At 37.2% G+C, this 15,080-nt stretch overlaps 1 long non-coding RNA gene across 2 annotated transcripts in view; it reads left to right on the top strand.

Annotated features, from left to right (window-relative positions):
- LOC108396150 (uncharacterized) overlaps positions 1 to 15,080 on the top strand; it is a 180,941-nt gene that overhangs the window by 87,447 nt on the left and 78,414 nt on the right. For both annotated transcript variants that reach the window (XR_001852875.3, XR_012131745.1), the window contains exon 3: positions 11,999 to 12,071. This is a non-coding gene — a long non-coding RNA (uncharacterized lncRNA). The remainder of the gene's footprint in view (positions 1 to 11,998; positions 12,072 to 15,080) is intronic.

Raw genomic sequence — 15,080 nt, 5'->3', positions numbered from 1 at the left:
CTTCTTTAATGTAAATCCATTTCAAATGATCTGGTCTTCTTGATTTCATTGTTATAAACCATGAACACTAACTTCTGAAGTATACTTTCTCAGCTGGAAGTATATCTTATTAGTTCAGTCTTCAAAGCTAATAGAAATAGACATTGTGTTCCAATCTTTTTACAGCCTGAAAAACAAGCTTAGGGGAAGAAGGCATATAATTATGTGTGGGAAGGTAAAAACAAGGATAATAGTTTCTGGCATATTGTTAACTAAAAGTGTGTGTGGGTGTTCAAGACACCATCAGCTGAGAAGCGAATGTAAGAATATTCATATAAGGTACTTCCCAAACATTTTCTCACCAAATTAATGTGTTGAAGTCGTTTCCTGAAATGATTAAGTAGTATCTAAATATGATATTCCATATAAATGAGTCACAGGTAACATGATGAATCAGGGACTACCAAAGCAAAGACTACTGAGGTCTATTTCATTTGAAGATGGGATTTCAGTATAGTCTCAGTACAAAGCAACCACAGCCATCATTCATTTACATCATGAGTTTGTTCCTATAGGTACTGATAGTCACCTGAAAAACAACTGCACACACATTTACACATATGAACTTTTGTAGAGAATATCAGCTTTCTTTTGCACCTAACGAGGTGCTTGGTCATGTCACATGTGTAATGACTATGTTCTGACTGTTGATAGTATCTGTATAGGTCTTGTGTGTGTCTTTGTGATATGTGTGTCTCCTTATATGTCCTCCTTGTTAATTTAATGATCTATTTCATTCCATGCTGCCTAGTTACTGCCTCCTCATACCTTTGGCATTTTGTTTCTCTTCCTTTCACCTCATCATCCCAGTACATTGTGTTCAGTATGTGGTCTGTGGTTCTCTGAAGAATTTCTAATTGTACTTCTTTGTTATTACTGGCAGCAAACCACCCCATAAGTTTAGTAATAATGGTAAAATCCTTCAAGATCTTATTTATACATATTGTTAAATGGAATTCACCTTCTTAAGGATATTTTTTCTAGAATGCTTTGACTTCCTGTTTTCATTTGATTAAGCAGAGATTTCATTGCATAATTGCAGTGAATCTGGATGTGCTTCTCTTTCTTGATATCCTTTTTTACTTTTCAGAAATACAGTACTTTTCAAGAATTTACCTTTAAGAAACTCAAGTTTCTTTTTTTGAGAGGGCATCTCTCATATTTATAGATCATATCGTTGTTAACAACATAAAATTCTGTATAGGGGACTCCATGCACAATCATTAATCAACCCCAAGCCTAATTCTCAACAGTCTCCAAGCTTCTGAAGCATAATGAACAAGTTCTTACATGGTGAACAAGTTCTTACATAGTGAATAAGTTCTTACATGGTGAACAGTGCAAGGGCAGTCATATCACAGAAACTTTCGGTTTTGATCACGCATCATGAACTATAAACAATCGGGTCAATTATGATTATTCGTTTGATTTTTATACTTGATTTATATGTGAATCCCATATTTCTCCCTTATTATTATTATTATTATTTTTAATAAAATGCTGAAGTGGTAGGAATATGCAAGATAAAGGTAGAAAACATAGTTTAGTGCTGTAAGAGGGCAAATGTAGATGATCAGGTGTGTGCCTATAGACTAAGTATTAATCCAAGCTAGACAAGGGCAACAAAATATCCACGGATGCAGAAGATTTCTCTCAAAACAGGGGGAGTGAGGTTCAAAGCCTCACCTCTGTTGATCCCCAATTTCTCACCTGATGGCCCCCCTGCGACTGTGCCTGTCTTAGATTGTTCCTCCCTTGAGGAATCTTACCCGTCTCTGGCTAACCAGTCATCTTCCGGGGCCGTACAGGGAAATGTAAAGTTGGTTAAGTGAGAGAGAGGCAATATTGTTTGAAAGGTTAGTTTTTTACTTCTTTGCAGATTTATGCTCTGTGGCTTCTATGCCCAGGATTTGTCTTGAGGTATCTTTACCACTTGGAAGAATTATGATACTCGGTAATTTTGATATGAGGCACGAATTCTACTTAGGGGTTGTAATTATGAAAGAATAAGAGAAGCTATAGAAGTAGCAGATGGAAGAAAACATGGGAGGATTGATTATTTCTTTGACATATCTTCTTGTAGTGTACCATAAGCGTGTATAGGTTTTAAACTACTAATTAAATTGCATACACACATTAACATAATAGGAATACAGTTACATAACCAAAGCAGACCTATAATTCCCAGCCATCTCCAGTGAAACCAAGAAAACCAGTTAGGCACCCTAGGCATTTGTGAAAACTTATCTATGATATGGTAAATATTGTCCAACTGAACTTGAACAGTCTGAGAAAAATCAGACAAATTAAAACAACCCATTCCTGGGAACTGTTCACATCCCATATGTTCTTTTAACAGTAGATAGTCTGTAGTCATGAGATTTTAGAGTACTACAATTTGCATTTCTCCTAATTATTGGTTGAGTTCCAACAGTATAGATCCAGTCAAATTTGTTGTTTTACTGTATGCACAGGCCAGCTTAGATATCTCCTTCTTCATTCCAATGGCAAGTCCAGGAAACGGTGGGATGGATGCAGCTACAACTGCAACATTGCCTGGATCTTTGTTGAGGTTTCTTGATGATCATCTTCTGGTATGACTCTTCCAGAGAGTGCTGATGTTGGAAGTTCTTCTTCATATCGTATCTTAGGTCATTTTCTGGGTAGCCAGATTAGGCTTTGATCCTCAGTATAAGCACAAACAGACCCTTTGCCCACACTTTGATATGCCCTTTATACCATTGTGTAGAACTCATTGGAGGTCACCACACAGGAACTGCTTTTTTTTTTTTAAGAGAAAGGAATATTATCAGAAAAATGAGCTTCCATAGCCGATCAACTAATACCCTTTAAGTGATCAAAATTAAGGATATTTAAAGCATGCATTAATCGTTGATTTACAGTTAGTTTTATCCTATCAGGGAGTAATCCCAATTTTCTTTCTTTTTTTTTGTTGTCATTAATCTACACTTACATGAAGAATATTATGTTTAATAGGCTCTCCCCTATACCAGGTCCCCCTATAAACCACATTACAGTCACTGTCCATCAGCATAGCAAAATGTTGTAGAATCACTACTTGAGTTGTCTGTGTTGTACAGCCATCCCCTTTCTCCCTCCCCCATGCATGATAATCTTAATACCCCCCTTCTTCTTCCCCCCCCTTATCCCTCCCTGCCAACCCATCCTCCCTAGTCCCTTTCCCTTTGGTACCTGTTAGTCCATTCTAGGGTTCTGTGATTCTGCTGCTGTTTTGTTCCTTCAGTTTTTCCTTTGTTCTTATACTCCACAGATGAGTGAAATCATTTGGTATTTGTCTTTCTCCACTTGACTTATTTCACTGAGCATAATACCCTCCAGCTCCATCCATGTTGCTGCAAATGGTAGGATTTGCCCTCTTCTTATGGCTGAATAGTATTCCATTGTGTATATGTACCACATCTTCTTTATCCATTCATCTATCGATGGACATTTAGGTTGCTTCCAATTCTTGGCTATTGTAAATAGTGCTGCGATAAACATAGGGGTGCATCTGTCTTTTTCAAACTTGACTGCTGCATTCTTAGGGTAAATTCCTAGGAGTGGAATTCCTGGGTCAAATGGTAGGTCTGTTTTGAGCATTTTGATGAACCTCCACACTGCTTTCCACAATGGTTGAACTAATTTACATTCCCACCAGCAGTGTAGTGTAAGAGGGTTACCCTTTATCCACAGCCTCACCACCATTTCTTGTTGTTTGTCTTTTGGATGGCAGCCATCCTTACTGGTGTGAGGTGATACCTCATTGTAGTTTTAATTTTCATTTTTCTGATAATTAGCGATGTGGAGCATCTTTTCATGTGTCTGTTGGCCATCTGTATTTCTTTTTTGGAGAACTGTCTGTTCAGTTCCTCTGCCCATTTTTTAATTGGATTATTTGTTTTTTGTTTGTTGAGGCATGTGAGCTCTTTATATATTTTGTATGTCAAGATTTTATTGGATCTGTCATTTACAAATATATTATCCCATACTGTAGGGTTCCTTTTTGTTATAGTGATGGTGTCTTTTGCTGTACAGAAGCTTTTCAGCTTAATATAGTCCCACTTGTTCATTTTTGCTGTTGTTTTCCTCGCCCTGGAAGATATGTTCAAGAAGAGGTCACACATGTTTATGTCTAAAAGATTTTTGCCTATGTTTTTTCCTAAGAGTTTTATGGTTTCATAACTTACATTCAGGTCTTTGATCCATTTTGAATTTACTTTTGTGTATGGGGTTAGTGAATGCATTGCATTCTATTTCCTCCTTTAGTTCTGTTTGTCTTTGTAGTAGAACTTGAAGGTGGGGAGTGAGATCCCCCCTACTTTGTTCTTCTTTTGCAGGATTGCTTTGCTATTTGGGGTCTTTGGTGTTTCCATATGAATTTTCAAACTATTTGTTCCAGTTTGTTGAAGAGTATTGCTGGTAATTTGATAGGGATTGCATCAACTCTGTATATTGCTTTGGGCATGATGGCCATTGTGATGATATTAATTCTCCCTAGCCACAAGCATGGGATGAGTTTCCATTTGTTAGTGTCACCTTTAATTTCTCTTAAGAGTGACTTGTAGTTTTCAGGGTATAGGTCTTTCACTTCTTTGGTTAGGTTTATTCCTAGGTATTTTATTCTTTTTGATGCAATTGTGAATGGAGTTGTTTTCCTGATTTCTCTTTCTATTGGTTCATTGTTTGTGTGTAGGAAAGCTACAGATTTCTGTGTGTTAATTTTGTATCCTGCATCTTTGCTGTACTCTGATATCAGTTCTAGTAGTTTCAGAATGGAGTCTTCAGGGTTTTTTATGTACAATATCATATCATCTGCAAATAGTGACAGTTTAACTTCTTCTTTACCAATCTGGATTCCTTGTATTTCTTTGTTTTGTCTGATTGCCATGGCTAGGACCTCCAGTACTATGTTAAATAAGAGTGGGGAGAGTGTGCATCCCTGTCTTGTTCCCGATCTCAGAGGAAAAGCTTTCAGCTTCTTGCTGTTCAGTATAATGTTGGCTGTGGGTTTATCATGTATAGCTTTTATTATGTTGAGGTACTTGCCCTCTATACCCATTTTGCTGAGAGTTTTTATCATGAATGGATGTTGAATTTTGTCGAATGCTTTTTTAGCATCTGTGGAGATGATCATGTGTTTTTTGTCTTTCTTTTTGTTGATGTGGTGGATGATGTTGATGGATTTTCAAATGATGTACCATCCTTGCATCCCTGGGATGAATCCCACTTGGTCATGGTGTATGATCCTTTTGATATATTTTTGAATTCAGTTTGCTAATATTTTATTGAGTATTTTTGCATCTACATTCATCAGGGATATTGGTCTGTAATTTTCTTTTTTGGTGAAGTCTTTGCCTGGTTTTGGTATTAGGGTGATGTTGGCTTCATAGAATGAGTTTGGGAGTATTCCCTCCTCTTCTATTTTTTGGAAAACTTTAAGGAGAATTGGTATTATGTCTTCTCTGTGTGTCTGATAAAATTCCAAGGTAAATCCGTCTGGGCCGGGGTTTTGTGCTTGGGTAGTTTTTTTTACTACTGTTTCAATTTCTTTGCTTGTAATTGGTTTGTTTAACTTTTGTGTTTCTTCCTTGGTCAGAATTGGAAGGTTGTGTTTTCTCAGAAGTTGTCCATTTCTTCTAGGTTTTCCAGCATGTTGGCATATAGGTTTTCATAGTAGTCTTTAATAATTCTTTATATTTCTGTGGAGTCTGTCGTGATTTTTCTGTTCTCATTTCTGATTCTGTTGATTTGTGTTGATTCTCTTTTTCTCTTAATAAGTTTGGCTGGAGGCTTATCTATTTTGTTTATTTTCTCAAAGAACCAGCTCTTGGTTTAAGTGATTTTTGCTTTTGTTTTACTCTTTTCAATTTTGTTTATTTCTTCTCTGATCTTTATTATGTCCCTCATTCTCCTCACTTTAGGCCTCATTTGTTCTTCTTTTTCCAGTTTTGATAATTGTTATGTTAGACTATTCATTTGTGATTGTTATTTCTTCTTCAAGTGTGCCTAGATCACTATATACTTTCTTCTTAAGACTGATTTCGCTGTGTCCCACAGAAGTTGGGGCTTTGTTTTGTTGTTATTATTTGTTTCAATGTATTCCTTGATTTTTATTTTAATTTTTTCGTTGATCCATTGATTATTTAGGAGCATGTTGTTAAGCCTCCGTGTGTTTGTGAGCCTTTTTCTTTTCTTTGTAGAATTTATTTCTAGTTTTATACCTTTGTGGTCTGAAAAGTTGGTTCGTAGAGTTTCAGTCTTTTGGAATTTACTGAGGCTCTTTTTGTGGGCTAGTATGTGGTCTATTCTAGCCAATGTTCCATGTGCACTTGAGAAGAATGTATGTCCTGTTGCTTTTGGATATAGAGTTCTGTAGATGTCTATTAGGTCCATCTGTTCTACTTAGTTGTTCAGTGCCTCCATGTCCTTACTTGTTTTCTGCCCAGTGGATCTGTCCTTTTGGGTGACTGGTGTGTTGAAGTCTCCTAAAATGAATGCATTGCAGTCTATTTTCCCCTTTAGTTCTGTTAGTATTTGTTTCACATATGTTGGTGCTCCTGTGTTGGGTGCATATATATTTAGAATGGTTATATCCTCTTGTTGGACTGAGCCCTTTATCATTATGTAGTGTCCTTCTTTATCACTAGTTACTTCCTTTGTTTTGAAGTCTATTTTGTCTAATATTAATACTGCAACCCCTGCTTTCTTCTCTCTGTTGTTTGCGTGAAATATGTTTTTCCATCCCTTGACTTTTAGTCTGTGCATGTCTTTGGGTTTGAGGTGAGTTTCTTGTAAGCAGAATATAGATGGGTCTTGCTTTTTTATCCATTCTATTACTCTGTGTCTTTTGATTGGTGCATTAAGTCTATTTACATTTAGGGTGACTAATGAAAGATATGTACTTATTACCATTGCAGGCTTTAAATTCGTGGTTACCAAAGGTTGAAGGTTAGCCTCTTTAGTATCTTACTGCCTATCTTTGCTGGCTTATTGAGCTGTTACATACACTCTCTGGAGATTCTTTTCTTCTCTCCCTTATTCTTCCTCCTCCATTCTTCATATGTTGTGTGTTTTGTTCTGTGCTCTTTTTTGGAGTGCTCCCATCTAGAGCAGTCCCTTTAAGATGCCCTGTAGAGATGGTTTGTGGGAGGCAAATTCTCTCAGCTTTTGCTTGTCTGGAAATTGTTTAATGCCTCCATCATATTTAAATGATACTCGTGCTGGATACAGTATCCTTGGTTCAAGGCCCTTCTGTTTCATTGCATTAAATATATCATGCTATTCTCTTCTGGCCTGTAAAGTTTCTGTCAAGAAGTCTGATGATAGCCTGATGGGTTTTCCTTTATAGGTGACCTTTTTCTCTCTAGCTGCCTTTAAAACTTTTTCCTTGTCCTTCATCTTTGCCATTTTAATTATGTGTCTTGGTGTTGTCCTCCTTGGTCCTTTCTGTTGGCAGTTCTGTGTATTTCCATGCTTTGTTCAATTATTTCCTCCCCCAGTTTGGGGAAGTTTTCAGCAATTATTTCTTGAAAGACACTTTTTCTCCCTTTTCCTGTCTCTTCTTCTTCTGGTACCCCTATAATATGGATATTGTTCCTTTTGGATTGGTCACATAATTCTTTTAGTATTGTTTCATTCCTGCAGATCCTTTTATCTCTTTCTATGTTAGCTTCTATGTGTTCCTGTTCTCTGGTTTCTATTCCATCAATGGCCTCTTGCATCTTATCCATTCTGCTCATAAATCCTTCCAGAGTTTGTTTCACTTCTGTGATCTCCTTCCTGGCATCTGTGATCTCCCTCCGGACTTCATCCCTTAGCTCTTGTATATTTCTCTGCATCTCTGTCAGCATGTTTATGATTTTTATTTTGAATTCTTTTTCAGACAGACTGGTTAGGTCTGTCTCCTTCTCAGGTGTTGACTCTGTGATCTTTGTCTGCCTCTAATTTTGCCTTTTCATGGCGATAGAGATAGTTTTCAGAGCTTTCACAAGTGACAGCTGGAAGAACTTTCCTTCTTGTTGGTTTGTGGCCTTCCTCTGCTGGGAGAACAGCGACCTCTAGTGGCTTGTGCTGGGCAGCTGTGTGCACATAGGGCTTCTGTTTCCTGCCCGGCTGCCTTGGAGTTTATCTCTGCTGGTGCTGTGGGCGTGGGTTGCCTTGGGCTGCTGCTCCAAAATGGTTGAGCTGCATTAGAGCGGGAGCGGTCAGGAGGCTATTTATCTCCTTGAGGGGGCTCTGTGCTCCCTGCTGCCCAGGGGGTTAGAGTTCCCAGAGGTCCCCATTTTCCCTGCTGCTGGACTAAGTTTCCCAGGATGCTTCCATCTGGTTTTTTGGTCCCTGCCCCTTTAAGACTTTCAAAAAGCACTTGCAAAAAAAAACGCCTCTCGCTTTTCTTTGTCCCTGGGTACCAGCTTCAGGGACCTGCTCACAGGTCTTGCTGTCCTGTTTTCCTAGTATCCAGGACCCCACGTGCACTTTGTCTGCGCTCTGGTGCGGATGGCTGGGGCTGGGTGTTTAGCAGTCCTGGGTTCCCTCTCCCTCCCCGCTCCGACTCCTCTCCTCCCGCCGGCAGCTGGGGTTATTGGCGCTTGGGTCCCGCAGGGCTGGGGTTTGTATCTTACCCCCTTCTTGAGGCGCTGGTTTCTCGCAGGTGTAGATGTAGTCTAGTCTCTATTCTAGGAAGAGTTGTCTTTTTTGTTTTTCATAAATTTATGTGGTTTTGGGAGGAGATTTCTGCTGCTCTACTCACACTGCCATCTTGGCTCCACCTCTCAAGAAACTCAAGTTTTTTGAAGGATGCATGCAAGCATGTAATCATTCTTAATCTTGTAAATCCAAAAATCCTTTGAATTTCTCCTCTAATTTAATTGCTATTTTAACTCGATATTGAATTCCAGGCTTAATCTCATTTTTCCTCAGAAATTGCAAAGTCATTGTACCATTGTTTTCTAGTCTTCTGTTTGACTAATGAGAAGATTAATGCCAGTCAGATTCTTCTTCATTTGTAGATAATCTAGATTTATTTTCTAAAGATTTTAAGTATATCCTTTGTATTTTGGAGTATAAATTCTACTAGGATAAGCGTCTGTATGGATGAAATTGCCATACATCATTTTGAAACAAAGTAGGGTCTTTCATTCTGGGAATTACACTTTCTTAGCACAAAGAATACATACTAAAAAAAAATTTTCCTCTTTCCATTTTATGTCCTCATTTCTAGAATTATTCTTAGACAGATGTTGTCCTTCCTATACTGATTCTCCCTGTCTCCTAACTTAATAATTTACATCATTTTTTTGTTGTTTTGCTTGATAATTATTAATATATCAATTAATGCTTATTGAATACCTCTTAAGTAAATACTGAACTCTGTATATAATGAAAGCAGACAAAAATCCCTGCCCTTATGTTATAGGGTCTCATACATCCTAGTTCAGCTTTGCTGAGTGATTGATTTTCTCAGCTCTTAGAGAATAGTAATCTTGTTTTCATCTAAGTTTAACTTATTTTTTTCCTTCTATTGAAAATTTAAATTTGTTTTCATATTTCAAATATATAAAAGTATTTTGTCTTTTCTTCTACTTTTTCCTTTATTATGGTCTCTTCTTAATTTTATGGTTTCAATATCTATGAATAGATTCAAGATTGCTAATTACATCAGTTTCTTACAAAGACTTTAATATCAGAAATATGATGTAAAAATTTTATAGGTACACATGAAAAAAATCAGACATGATCATAGATGATTGCAAGCAGTATACTGTCTATCAGTGTGGAAGGTGAAGGTCTACAGGTGTGATATGCTTTAGGGAAGACAGGATAATTAGGACTCCCTTTCTTCTCTGTCTCAGAACTGACACATGCTACACTCCTCACAATCTTTCTTTGGGGTAGTAATGTTCCTAAATGCCCAGTGTGCTCTTCCTCCTTTGACCCATTAGTCACATTCAGAAGTATGATTGGAATACACTGGGGCAAACCTATGATCCAGGTAGGTCTAAGTTTTCAGCATTGACTGTACCTTGGCCAAGTGTACTTCAGGAATCACAATATGAGTTTGGTCACGAATAATAACCTGGAAGCCTGTTGGGTATCAATCTACAAACTGGATCATATACTTTTTTTTTAATGGTATAAAGGGTGGAATAAACATTTTGGGCACCAGAGCTCCCTGTACACAGCATGGCAAGAGTTCTATTTTATCTTCCAATCCATGTACTTATCCTGGTGAGAGTAATATTACATATCTGGTTGACTGGCTCTTCAAGCTCTGCTATGATATATATATGTGGATTTAGTTATAGTTGTTGGGTCTAATAATATGGAAATGTGAACTTGAACTTCTTATATTCAAAGGAGACTTTCCATAAGCAAGATGTAAACCCAGAGTCTGTCCCCGCAAACAAAAATGTAGAAAACCACTAATTTTGAAGGACTTTTGAACTCGTGGGCTAACCTGTGAATCCTGGCCATGACTCCTCCAGTGGTACAGTGTCCTTGGGTATCATTATTGGCAGAATTTTCCTCAGCAGTGATGTGATACTTAGAGACGTTAATTGCTAGTGGAAAGTGTCAGTGCAAATTCACCTATGAAGTAGTTTTCAGGTCTACAAACTCTATTTTGAAGACAGGTTCCCTATCACCCATATCACTGATGGTGGCAAGGGAGTCACCTCCCCTAAGCTTCAATAGTCTTGTTACCTGCCTTGATGACATTCAGGGTAGAGCTCCCAGCAGTCAATTGCTGGTCTGGGCACCAGACTGGCTAGTGTGGTAGAGATGAATGTGCACATATAGCTGTGGGTTAGGAGCTGAAGCTAGCTGGAAGAGACAGCCCTAGTTACCATGCCAACAAGCTAAGGTTTGTGGTAAGCAATTTATTCACAATTTTTTTGAAAGTTTGATTTTATCCTCCAAATGACCTATTTTGAGTTAGCGTGTGTTATTGTTTGCTCATGCTGGGATTTCCTTTCAGCATAAGGAAATCCCCAAATCATCTCTAGTGATACTTCATTGTTTGCTCATGTTTATGAATGGTGCTTAGATGGATTACTGTAAATAGCTCATGTACAGGTTTCTCTGAATCTAATGTAAATAGGTTAAGAAATAGAAGGAGGAAGACAGCACATCAAATTATGCAGAATATCTTAAATATAGTAGCCTTATTTAGAAGACAGCTAAATACAAATAAAAGTGCTGTGCTGTTTTTGAATAATGACATTTGTCAGCCTTCTTATGAGTGACCAATAATTCCTTCTCTGTAATCCTTTGAGTTCGCTATATATTGATAAATTCTAGTAGAGAGAAGGCTATATTGGTTTAAATATTGGGTTGGGTTAGATAGAACTCCTGTCATAGGAAGATTGATAACCTACTAGATCTAATTATCTTTCAGTAATTTGGGAAAATGCATCAACTTGTCAAACTTGGCATCAATTTAGCACCAGGAGCAAATATTGAATAATGAAGATGGTTTATTACAAAAATCCTTTGAATAACTATTTTAACTTCTTTTACAAAGATTTTCAGACATACTTAGGACTGAAAAGGAGTAAAATTAATGTGAACAGTTTTATAGCAATCCTTTCCCCTCTACCACAGGAGATGTGCTCCATTTATAGTCCTTTAAGTGCTGAGTTTAAAATAATGTGTTGCCATATTTTATTTGCTCTCCATTGTATGCTCAGAGATAAAATAACAATATCAAAGCAGTAAATACTACATAGAATATAATGATGGAAACAGTAGTGTGATAGAAAAATATAACTCACTTTTCTTATTTATATGGGGATATTGGAAAACAAATCAAACCGAAAGGGAGATTCTGTGAGAAGTAAAATAAAAAATGATGTGCAATTAAATTTTCTCTTTTAGTTCCTCATTTTAAAGACTATTTTCTCTGTATTCTTCACTGATCTCCATGGCATGACATTTCCAGGAGGGAGGATACAGCACAAGCCAAGATAACTACAAGATGATTACTGCAGATGTTGGAATGGTCCTCACAAAAGGTGATTCTTCAACGTCGTTGTTTCTCATTTCATTTAATGTGCAGTTTCCATGATTTTGTGTTCTCTTAATATCTTCTATTCAGTGCTTATCAGAACAAGAGCAAATCACACATCATTATAGTACAGTAAAAAAGATTTCAATTGTTCATGACAGAAGATTTAACCACATGTCTTATCCTGTTGCCTGTTCTTTTTTCTTGACTGTTATGTTGATATTTTTATAGTTTCCTGTTTCAGTCGTAAAGTAAAGGAACATATTTTGTGTAATTTACCTTTGACATTAACTTCCATTAGATAATGATAGGTAAGTACAACTGATTATGGTAGTTTACCTACTTTGTTATTGCAGAATTCTGGGCTTTCCTTTAATTATCATAAGGTCAAATCACCTTTGCCTACCTGTATAACTCATTGCTTAGGTAGCCTCCAGTAATTGGGGACAGAGATGTTTCTATGACCTGGTGCCCTCCTGGTATATATGATGAATATGGGTATTTTTCTTTATGTTTTTTCATGGTTCTAAACTATGGACTGATTCAATAATAAGCCATAAACACTAGCATATCTTCTTACATGTATATTTTTAAAAAATGATTGTCAGGATTCCTATGACAAGAACTTACAGCCATGTTCTAGAGGACAGTTACTCACTTGTGATGAGGGCTCTGGTACAGAAGAGACAGGGCCTCATTTTTTGGAAGAGCTTATGAAGTCTCTGAAAACCCTGACTTTTATGCAGGAAATCCTGAATGCACAATGTAGATTTCTCTCTCACGTACTCAAGTGTGGAAGAAGAGGCATTTCTGTTCCTTAGGAGGCTAATGCTTTACTGAAAGTAGTTTAGGTCATTAAAAACATGGTCCCATTGTGGGTGTATTAAATACCCAGTAAAAGGAGCCTTTCTTTTTCTTTCTCTTGCTCCCTGTTTTTGAGAGGGTCCGTTGATATTTTTATGAAAGCACTAACTTCTTTGGAACTCACCTTAGTACTAAAAATCAGTACTCTTCCTGAAACCTTTGGACATTTAAATGTTCAACCCCGTATTTTTTCTAGTAGTATTCTTGCTGTCACTAGAATCAATATAGTTGCTTCCTACTTGACTAATGACCTCAAAGTCTGCTTAGTGTTGCCCTATCATGAATTTGTACAACTGTTCTAATCACCATTATTTCTTTAGGTCAGTTGACTTTGGATTCTACTGAGAAGCCGGAACAATTTTATTGCTCTCATTACTGGTCGTGGTATATCTGCTTAATCATTTGTCACAGAGAGCTACTCTTATTTTCTCTGCCCTTGATTTGCTATATGCAAACATAAATCAAAGACTATGCATATAAAACTCCTTGGAAGAACTTCATTAATTAAAAACTTGTGGGGAAAAATGATGGTCAGGGGGCAACAAGTGTATCATGATACCACATTTCATCAGTTTTTCACATATTAACATGTCAAATTAGTTTTCATGTTACAATCAATGGCATCTTAGATTTGCTAAAAAAATGGTACCATCTACAGTCCTTTTAATATTCTGAAGCATCTGTGTTCAAATACTAAATTGTGCTAGATAATTTAGAGAATTATATAAAGAGTCTTCATTTCTAAAATGAAACATCACGTTTTAATGGAGATGGTATAGATTTTGGGGAAATCCCCAAAATAGTTATACTTTAGTCAGTAGGATATGTTAGACCCTGGGTTATAACAGTGTCTGTTTTTCAAGATCCAGCCAGGCAGGGATAATCAGAATGGAATTGTCAAAATTAAAAAAAATAAAATGCACAAAATCATAACTGGCACAGTATTGCTGTGCACCAACAAGTGTTTGGAGAAGTTGGGAATAACTCTCATTCAAATGGGAAAGTTTCAGATAGAGTGTTCTGAATCAAAAACTGGGAATGATCAAAACAATCTAATTTTTTGATCACTGTAAAACATTGCTAATAAGAGAGGGCACTTAGCCATCCAACTTACATACAGCCAAAGTGTTTGAAATCACTTCATCAAAATATATTCTGATAAAAAGCTATTAAAAGGATGGGATTCAATCCCTCTCACTCTTTTCCTGGGTGACCTAACAGTCCACTGTTGTTTGAACAATTTCCAAGACCCAGTGAAGCATAAGCTCTTCATATTCTGCCAGCATTTTGAAGTGGATAAATTTATTCTACCTAATCCTGAGTATACTCAGCATTCTGCAGAGTTAGTATCAACAATGGCCACGGCTGATGAAATTACCTAGTAAATCATGCTCCACACCTCATTCAAGACAGAACCATCTTTAAAAAGTGAGATGTATCTTGGACTTGACAGGCCTGACAGGTCAAATCTAGGTTTCAAAGCCAAAAGTAGATTCAATGAAACAGTATGAAACCAAAATTTATTTCAGAGACACTATATAGTAAAATTAAACTTCGTTTCAAATGTTATAGGTATACATAAAAGCCTCATTTGTGGGATTAAACAATATTTTAATTAATTTATGTACCCAAATTCTAAGGAGAATAACAAGGAAAACTTAAGCAGAACCCATAGACTCTGAGTTTAAATGTCCTTGTTTTTATTTGGGGCCAAACCAGATAAAATAAATGATTCTGAATTTGAAAGTAAAAAAATAATTAGAAGTCTCTTCCACTGCATTCTAATTCTTACTGAACACTGTGATTAATACCTGGAAAGGACTGTCATGAAATGGAAATGCTTGGCCAGATCCCCCTCAAGGCAGGACTTGTTCCAGCTGTCAGCAGGCAGGCTCCAACTGTTACTCCTTCAGTGTTTGCCTAGCTTGTGGAGAGCAGCCTCACCCAAGGGAGCCTTCCTAGGGTAGTTCACATCCAATGACTAATCACGGTAAGGTATAAAAGCCTGGCCATTTTAGTCCATCAGAGAATGAGCCATATATGCTCCAGGGCTCTGCACAGGGTTAGATGAGACTTTGTTGGGACTGCATTGCTATTCAGCTACTCACTCTGCCCAGTCCTGCTCCCTTCCCCTTCCACATGTTCTGAGCCA

Source organism: Manis javanica, chromosome 5, assembly GCF_040802235.1.
Source record: "Manis javanica isolate MJ-LG chromosome 5, MJ_LKY, whole genome shotgun sequence".
NCBI lineage: Eukaryota > Metazoa > Chordata > Mammalia > Pholidota > Manidae > Manis > Manis javanica.
This window is presented reverse-complemented; position numbering and strand designations above follow the sequence as displayed.